This window comes from Muntiacus reevesi, chromosome 1, assembly GCF_963930625.1.
Source record: "Muntiacus reevesi chromosome 1, mMunRee1.1, whole genome shotgun sequence".
Classification (NCBI taxonomy): domain Eukaryota; kingdom Metazoa; phylum Chordata; class Mammalia; order Artiodactyla; family Cervidae; genus Muntiacus; species Muntiacus reevesi.
Genome location: NC_089249.1, coordinates 158,557,509 through 158,564,487, shown reverse-complemented (window position 1 = coordinate 158,564,487; position 6,979 = coordinate 158,557,509).

The following is a 6,979-nucleotide window of genomic DNA, read 5'->3' as shown; positions in this document are numbered from 1 at the left end:
TAGCTCTCAGGATCAAAATAAAACATTTCTCTAATAAAATTGCTATTGCTATGGCTCATGTTTAGTCACATTATTTTACTCTATTTTATTTTTTAGCCCTTGCTATACGTCGGGCACTGTTCTAAACACTTTACTAAAGTGAACTCATTTAATTCTCAATAACCAATGAGGTAGTACAATACCTCCATTTTACAGATGAAGAAACTCAGGGGGCAGAATGGTGAAGAAACTTGCCTCCCAGTTTCAAATAAATTTAGGAGGGAGAAAGCATTTTGTGTATATTCGAAGGATGACATGGGTTAAAACAGGTTGAGGAAAACAGATGAAGGGTAAGACATGGTTGGTGTGTTTCTAGGTTAGCGACTAGGAACTTTTGATAACATTTTTGTTTTTGTTTTGACTGCATCGGCTCTTCATTGAGGTTCATAGGTTTTTCTAGTTGTGGCACATGGGCTTAGTTGCCTGTGGCATGTGGGATTTGAGTTCCCTGACCAGGGATTGAACTCTTGTCCCCTGCACTGAAAGGTGGTTTTTTAATCACTGGACCGCCAGGGAAGTCTGATAACAGCTCTAGAGTCTAGGTGTCTATATCCCTGTTTCAGAGGCAGCAGTGAGTCTCAAAGATCCAGTTTTGACTTGCAGTGGGCTCCCACTCACTATGGAGATTGAGCACGTCCCTGGTTGTCTGTGGAGCTCAGTTACTCATCTGGGCGATGGGGATTGGAAGGTAGATTAGTTAGCTATTGCTTTGTAATAAACCAACCCCCAAACTGGCAAGTTAAGCAACTGTTTATGATTCTGAATCTATTGGTTGGCTAGGCTCACTTACGTATCTGCATTCAAGTGGCTGGCTGTTCTCATTGTGGCTGGGACCTGTATAAGGGCCTGAGCAGGAATAACTGGGCTGAGCAACCTCTATGCTACATGGCCTTGTCTTCTGGAAGGCAAGCTTGGGCTGCTTCTCATGGCATTGGTAGGGTTCCAGGAGAGAGAAAGGAAATAGTTCTCTTGCAGCTGCTGGCCTGAAAAATTGCACAGTGTGAGAGTTGTGAGCTAAGTTTTCTTTGGGGCAAAACGAAGATTATAGCCCAGGAAACAGCATCTCAGATAGCTCTGAAAAACTGCTCCAGAGAGGCAGAGGGGGAAGGTCAGTATATATGTGATTTTAGTGAAGGGGGAGTATGTGCAATCAGGTACATATTTTTGCAGAAAGTTTCCGCTAGTCATGGGGAGCAGTCACCATGAAGAATTTTAGTGTTTTTCTACATATGAGAAGAAACTAAAGTGAAGAGGAACTAAAGAGCCTCTTGATGAGGGTGAAAGAGGAGAGTGAAAAAGCTGGCTTGGAACAACATTAAAGAAACTAAGAGGCCCGCCCGCCGCCCTCCCGCCTGCCGAGAGGGGTGCGCAGAAGGAGGCGGGGCGGGAAGGCGAGAGGTGTCTCCACCCGACCGGCGGGAGACCTGAGCAACCTCTGTGACAGCTCGTTGGCCGCCATGTCAGCGAGCGGGGCTGGAAACATTCGGCGCCCGGCGGTAGCCCTCCTTGCGTCTCCTGTTCCCAGACATTGAAGGACTTTAATGAAACTTAAATGGTTCAACAAAAGATGCTCTAATGGATGACAGCGAAACTCCTGCATGTAATCTGCAGATAGAACCACAAGATGGATGTCATCCTGGTGACGGCGTGGAAAGTATAGTAACATGCTTGCCTTCTGCATCAGATGAAAATGAAAATCAACTTGATGGGGATGGGCTTGAGCTTCTGACCAGCAGTGACAGTGCAATGGGCAAACCTGAAGTGTTTCAGCAGGACAGTCTGAACAATAATGAAAGCTGCACACCCAGCTGTGAGGTGGCTGCAAGTGAGAACTCGGAAAACATTTCTTGTGAAAGCCCCAAAGACAGGCAGCCCTTCTTGAGAAAGGACCACAAGATACCTGGAAGCAGAAGCTCAAGAAGCAAAAGAGGCACTGTAAGGAAGATACCACAAGGTATTTGTTTTTAATTATTATTTTTAACTAAGAATAAACAGTCTTCCCATCCCATACTGTGTGTATTGTCCTGCTTCTTGCTTTTCTTCTCTTAATATGTTCCAGAGCTAGTTCTGTGATAGCACATGCAAACCACAGCTGTGTGGCATGCCATGTATGTGACATGTGTCCCTATGGTGTTCACTGTATGGGTGTACCATGAAGTGCTTAACCACTTTATGGCTGTTCCCAGCATTCTACAATAAATGTGTTGAAGTTGGCATTTTTTTGTACATGTCTTCTCAACTAGATGCTTTTTATGTATATATATATAGCCTTTTCCTATATCTGTTAGACCATTTTCTACCAATATCAGCATTAAAAATTTCCTTCCGTTGTCACTTTGGCTTTGATTTCTAACCAGTGAGTTTATACAGATTTTTTTGGATCTTTACATCTTAGTTCATTGATGTATACTAATATACATCATATAACAATGTTGAGTAAGACATGTAGCTTTATATTACTTTGGTTACAGAGTATTTTTCATCTGGCATATAATTTGCCAGTTAAAATTTGGAGCTATGGACCTTTTTTTGCCTGAATGACAAGGCATCCATGGGAAAAGGCAGCCTCTGGTTACTTTTTGATCAGAACCATGTGGGGTCTAGAGAGTTCTGGACACCTTAGTCTGGGGCGTCTTAGTGTAGCACCACTTTACCTACACCTCCAGCCTGTGTGAGGCTCTGGAGGGCAAAATGGACTGTCTCATCTGCTCTCTTCTACTTCTTTGGCTGATTGAGAAATATGGTCAGTCTGTCCATGTCCTGTTTTTTATTTGTATCTGTTTATTTGGAGTAAAATATGAAACATTTCAGTTTCTACAAATCCTTGGTTATCCAGTAGGGCAATTTGACAACTTTTTACTGTAACTCATCATTTGGCTTTCCAATTAACGGATCCCTTTTTCTTTGCTTTTTCTTAGTAAACTTAACACAAAAAAAATTTTGATGAGAGATTTGAAAGCATTTTCTTAAAAGACCTAAGTGTAAACAGATGATATATACAGTGTTATTTGTGTGTAAATTTATTTATTCTGTAAACATAAGTCAAGAGTTATTTGTTCCTCTCTAATGTGACCTTGTGATGCTTTTAAGAACTGAGACCTAGCTGCATATGTGTAACAGTCAGTCATAGCTTCAAGAGTGATGGCTCCTTTTGTTTCTTCCATGATCTTATTCCAGTTATCCTAGGTGTGATTATATAATTTCAAGTTATTTAGTACTTATTATTCAGTGAGTAGACATGTGTAGAATTAGTATCCCTAATGCATTTGAAATATATGATTTATAAAACTTAGGGACACTTTTTATACAGATTATTTTTAAAATTATTTTATATACCTTTAATAAAATGAGTTTAAGAGTATAAAAAAACTGAATTATGAGTTGTAAAACCTAAGTTCAAATTTTATTACTTCTGGTTCTTGGTCACTTGGTCAGTCTTAACCATTCTGTATTTTAGTTTCCACATCTGTGTAATGATGATGTTCATCTACATATATCTATAAAATTCCTTTTTGAACTGTGAATTTCTCAGATTTCTGAATTGAGATGGTACAGTCTAAACTCAATTAAAATTTGGTAATTCCTCTCTAGTGTTAAAAAAAAAAAAAAAAAGAAAGAAAGAAACTAAGATCATGGCATCTGGTCCCATCTCTTCATGGCAAATAGAAGGGGAAAAAGTGGAAGCAGTGACATCTTTTATTTTCTTGGGCTCCAAAATCACTGCAGACAGTGACTGCAGCCATGAAATTAGAAGACACTTGCTCCTTGGAAGGAAAGCTATGAGAAACCTAGACAGCATATCAAAAAGCAGAGACATCACTTTGCCAACAAAGGTCCATATGGTCACAGCTATGGTTTTTCCAGCAGATGTGAAAGTTGGATCATAAAGACAACTGAGCACCAAAGGATTGATACTTTTGAATTGTGGTGATGGAGAAGACTCTTGAGAGTCCCTTGGATAGCAAGGAGATCAAACCAGTCAGTCATAAAGGAAATCATGCCTGAATATTCATTGGAAGGACTGATGCTGAAACTTTAGCTCCAATACTTTGGCCACCTGATGCGAAGAGTCGACTCACTGGAAAAGACTCTGATGCTGGGAAAGATTGAGGGCAGGAGATGAAGGGAGCGACAGAGGCTGAGATGATTGGATGACATCATCGACTCAAGCTTGGCATGCTGTTAATCCATGGGGTCGCAAAGAGTTGGACATGTGAGGAAATACAATAATTGGGCTCATAAAGGTGGCTCCTGAAAATATCTAACTATCTGAAGACCTGTTTTGCCAGTTTTCCCCAGAGCACCTCAGTTCTGCTGTCCACTCTGAATTCCTTTCAAGGGATGTTGAAAGTCTGCAGCTGCAGTGGCTCACTATTTAATCTTTGTAGAGACAGATGCAAGTGCCAAAGGCAAGTGCCAATTTGTAGCTGACATAGCCTAGGCTCAGAACTAGCACAACATCCTGTGCACTGCATTCTGTTTGTTAAAACAAGTCACAAAGTTCAGCTCAGATTTGCTGAGGGTGGGGACATAGCTCCCTTCTGAAGGGATGGAGGAGCTCTTTGCACAGAGCAAAGATATAGAAAGGTGTGGGATTGAAATCATTTACCAGAGAAGACAAAGTCTCTCCTACCTCTGAGGAGAGTATAATAGTATAATAGTACTACCTCTGAGGTGGTGAGGGGCTCAGGCAACTGAGGCCAAGACCTGGCAGTGCTTTAAAAATTATAAAGTGCCCCACAGGTAGTGCTTCTGAGTGTGGTAATCTTATGTCACCTGTGGACTTGTGAGTTCCTGGGAGCAAGGCCGTGCCCTACTTCTGCCAGCCCCTTCTGTATTGAGGAAAGGCTCACAGAGATGAAGGGAAACAAAGCAGAGCAGTTACTGAGAACCAGCCCACACTCCCTCTTCTCACCCTAGAACAAAGACAGGCTTCAAACCCTCTGGAATCTGAGAAGCTTCCTTCCCTTCTGCAAGCTCTCCCCCTCATCCTTTCTGCCCTGCCCCTACCTCCAACTGCACTTGGCAAGATACTCACCTGTCTTCCCACTCAACAGCTGAGGATACAGAAGGATGACTCACTCAAGGTCAACAGTGAGTGGGTGAAAACCCAGATCCTGCTCAGGAAACCCGTCAGGGCCTGCTTGACCGACTGTAAATATGCACACAGTCTGAGTGCAGGGACATGCTGTTTTGGCTCCTGGAATGGTGTGGTGTTGAGGTACAGATGCTTTTCTGATAATACAGGTGGAGCCCTGGAAACCTTTCCCTGCTGGGTTCTCAAGTCTCCCCGCTCTCCCATTCCACATCTCTGCCTCCAGCTTGCCTCTCCCAGTCCTCCATGTTGCCTTTCCAAAACACTTGCATCATGACTCTGCTTAAAATAACAATGAATCAACATTTATTGAGCCCTTACAAAGGACCAGGTACTGTTCTAAGCTCTTCCTTTGAATTAATTCATTTACTCTTCACAATTCTATGGAGTCATTATTATTAGCTCCCATTTTGCAGATAAGGAAACAGGCACAAGAGGTTAGAGTGACTTACTGAAAGTTCCACAGTAAGTGTCAAAGTTAGGATTTGAACTCAGATAGTCTGGTTCCTGAACTTGGGCTTCTCAGGCCAGAAAAACCATCTCTGTAGTTCTGTTTGTTGTTGTTCAGTTGCTAAGTAGTGTCCAACTCTTTGTGGGCCCCATAGACTCCAGCGCGCTGGACTCTATTCTAATAATAAAGAACAACAACAGTAATATAATAATGAATATTCATGGATTGCTTACTATAGGCTAGGCTCTGTTCTGGTCGCCATTTCAAGTATTAGCTCATTTGAGTCTTACAATAGTACTAGAGAATTGGCCAGTGGAGGGAGTATTATTATCCTCATTTTACAGGTAAGGAAACGGGGACAGTCATGCAACAAGGATGGGTTACCAGACACTCTAGCTCCAGAAGCAAACTTTAAACCACTGTGCTATCTGGCTTTTCCAAGGACTATTCAGTCCAAGGGCCCAGCATTTACTGCTCTTCGGATTCATGTCACATGATTTCTGCATTTCCACCAAAGCATGGCTTTTGTTTTTTCTATGCATGTTTTTTCCCTTCTCAACCAGACCTTGAGCTCCATGAGGCCAGACTGAAGATCTGGTACATCCTCAAGTTCCCCAGTTCACAGCCAGGATCTCATAGACTCCTCCTAACAATCTTAGATTATAGGCATTCCTCCTTTTCAAGGAAAAAACATGGATTCAGAGGTAAAGATAGAACTGGATGAACAGCAGTGTTTTGGCAGACAGCGTTTTCCAGTTACAAAGCACTCTTCCCCACATCCCATTCCACCCCACACAGCCTCACTTCCAGGGGCAGTCATGGTAGTACAGCTTGATGGTGAAGAGCAATGGTTTAGGATTAGACCTGAGTTTGAATCTCCACTCAGTCACCTGCATGACCCACAGAGGGGGTCATTTAATCCCTCTTGTCCTCAGTTACCTCACTGGTAAATGAGGATGATAAAAATGCTTTCCTCATCTCTCTGTTGGGAGGACAAATGAAATTAAGCACATAAAGACCTGTGAGAGAGGCCTAGACTGGAGAAGTAGTGTGTGTATATAGATAATCCGCTCCCCTCCCCCCACCTCCCTAAAGACACCGGGTCCCAGGACTGGGGAGGGGAGGGGGCAGCAGGTGGGCTCCCTGAGAGAAACATCCTGTGCCCCTCTCCTGCTGGCACCCCCAAGCCCCACGCAAGGGAGAGGCGAGTGCCCTGCGGTACACAGCCCAACACAAGCTTCTCCAGGAATGATACTGCTAAACTCTTTGCAGGGTTAATCAGGTCCGCGAGCACAGACTGTCGCTGCTCTCCATCCTCTTTCCCGAAGTGGCTCGAGCTGCACAGCATCTTCTGTGAGTTGAGGGTCTTGGGTGCACCGGGCTGAGGCCAGGCC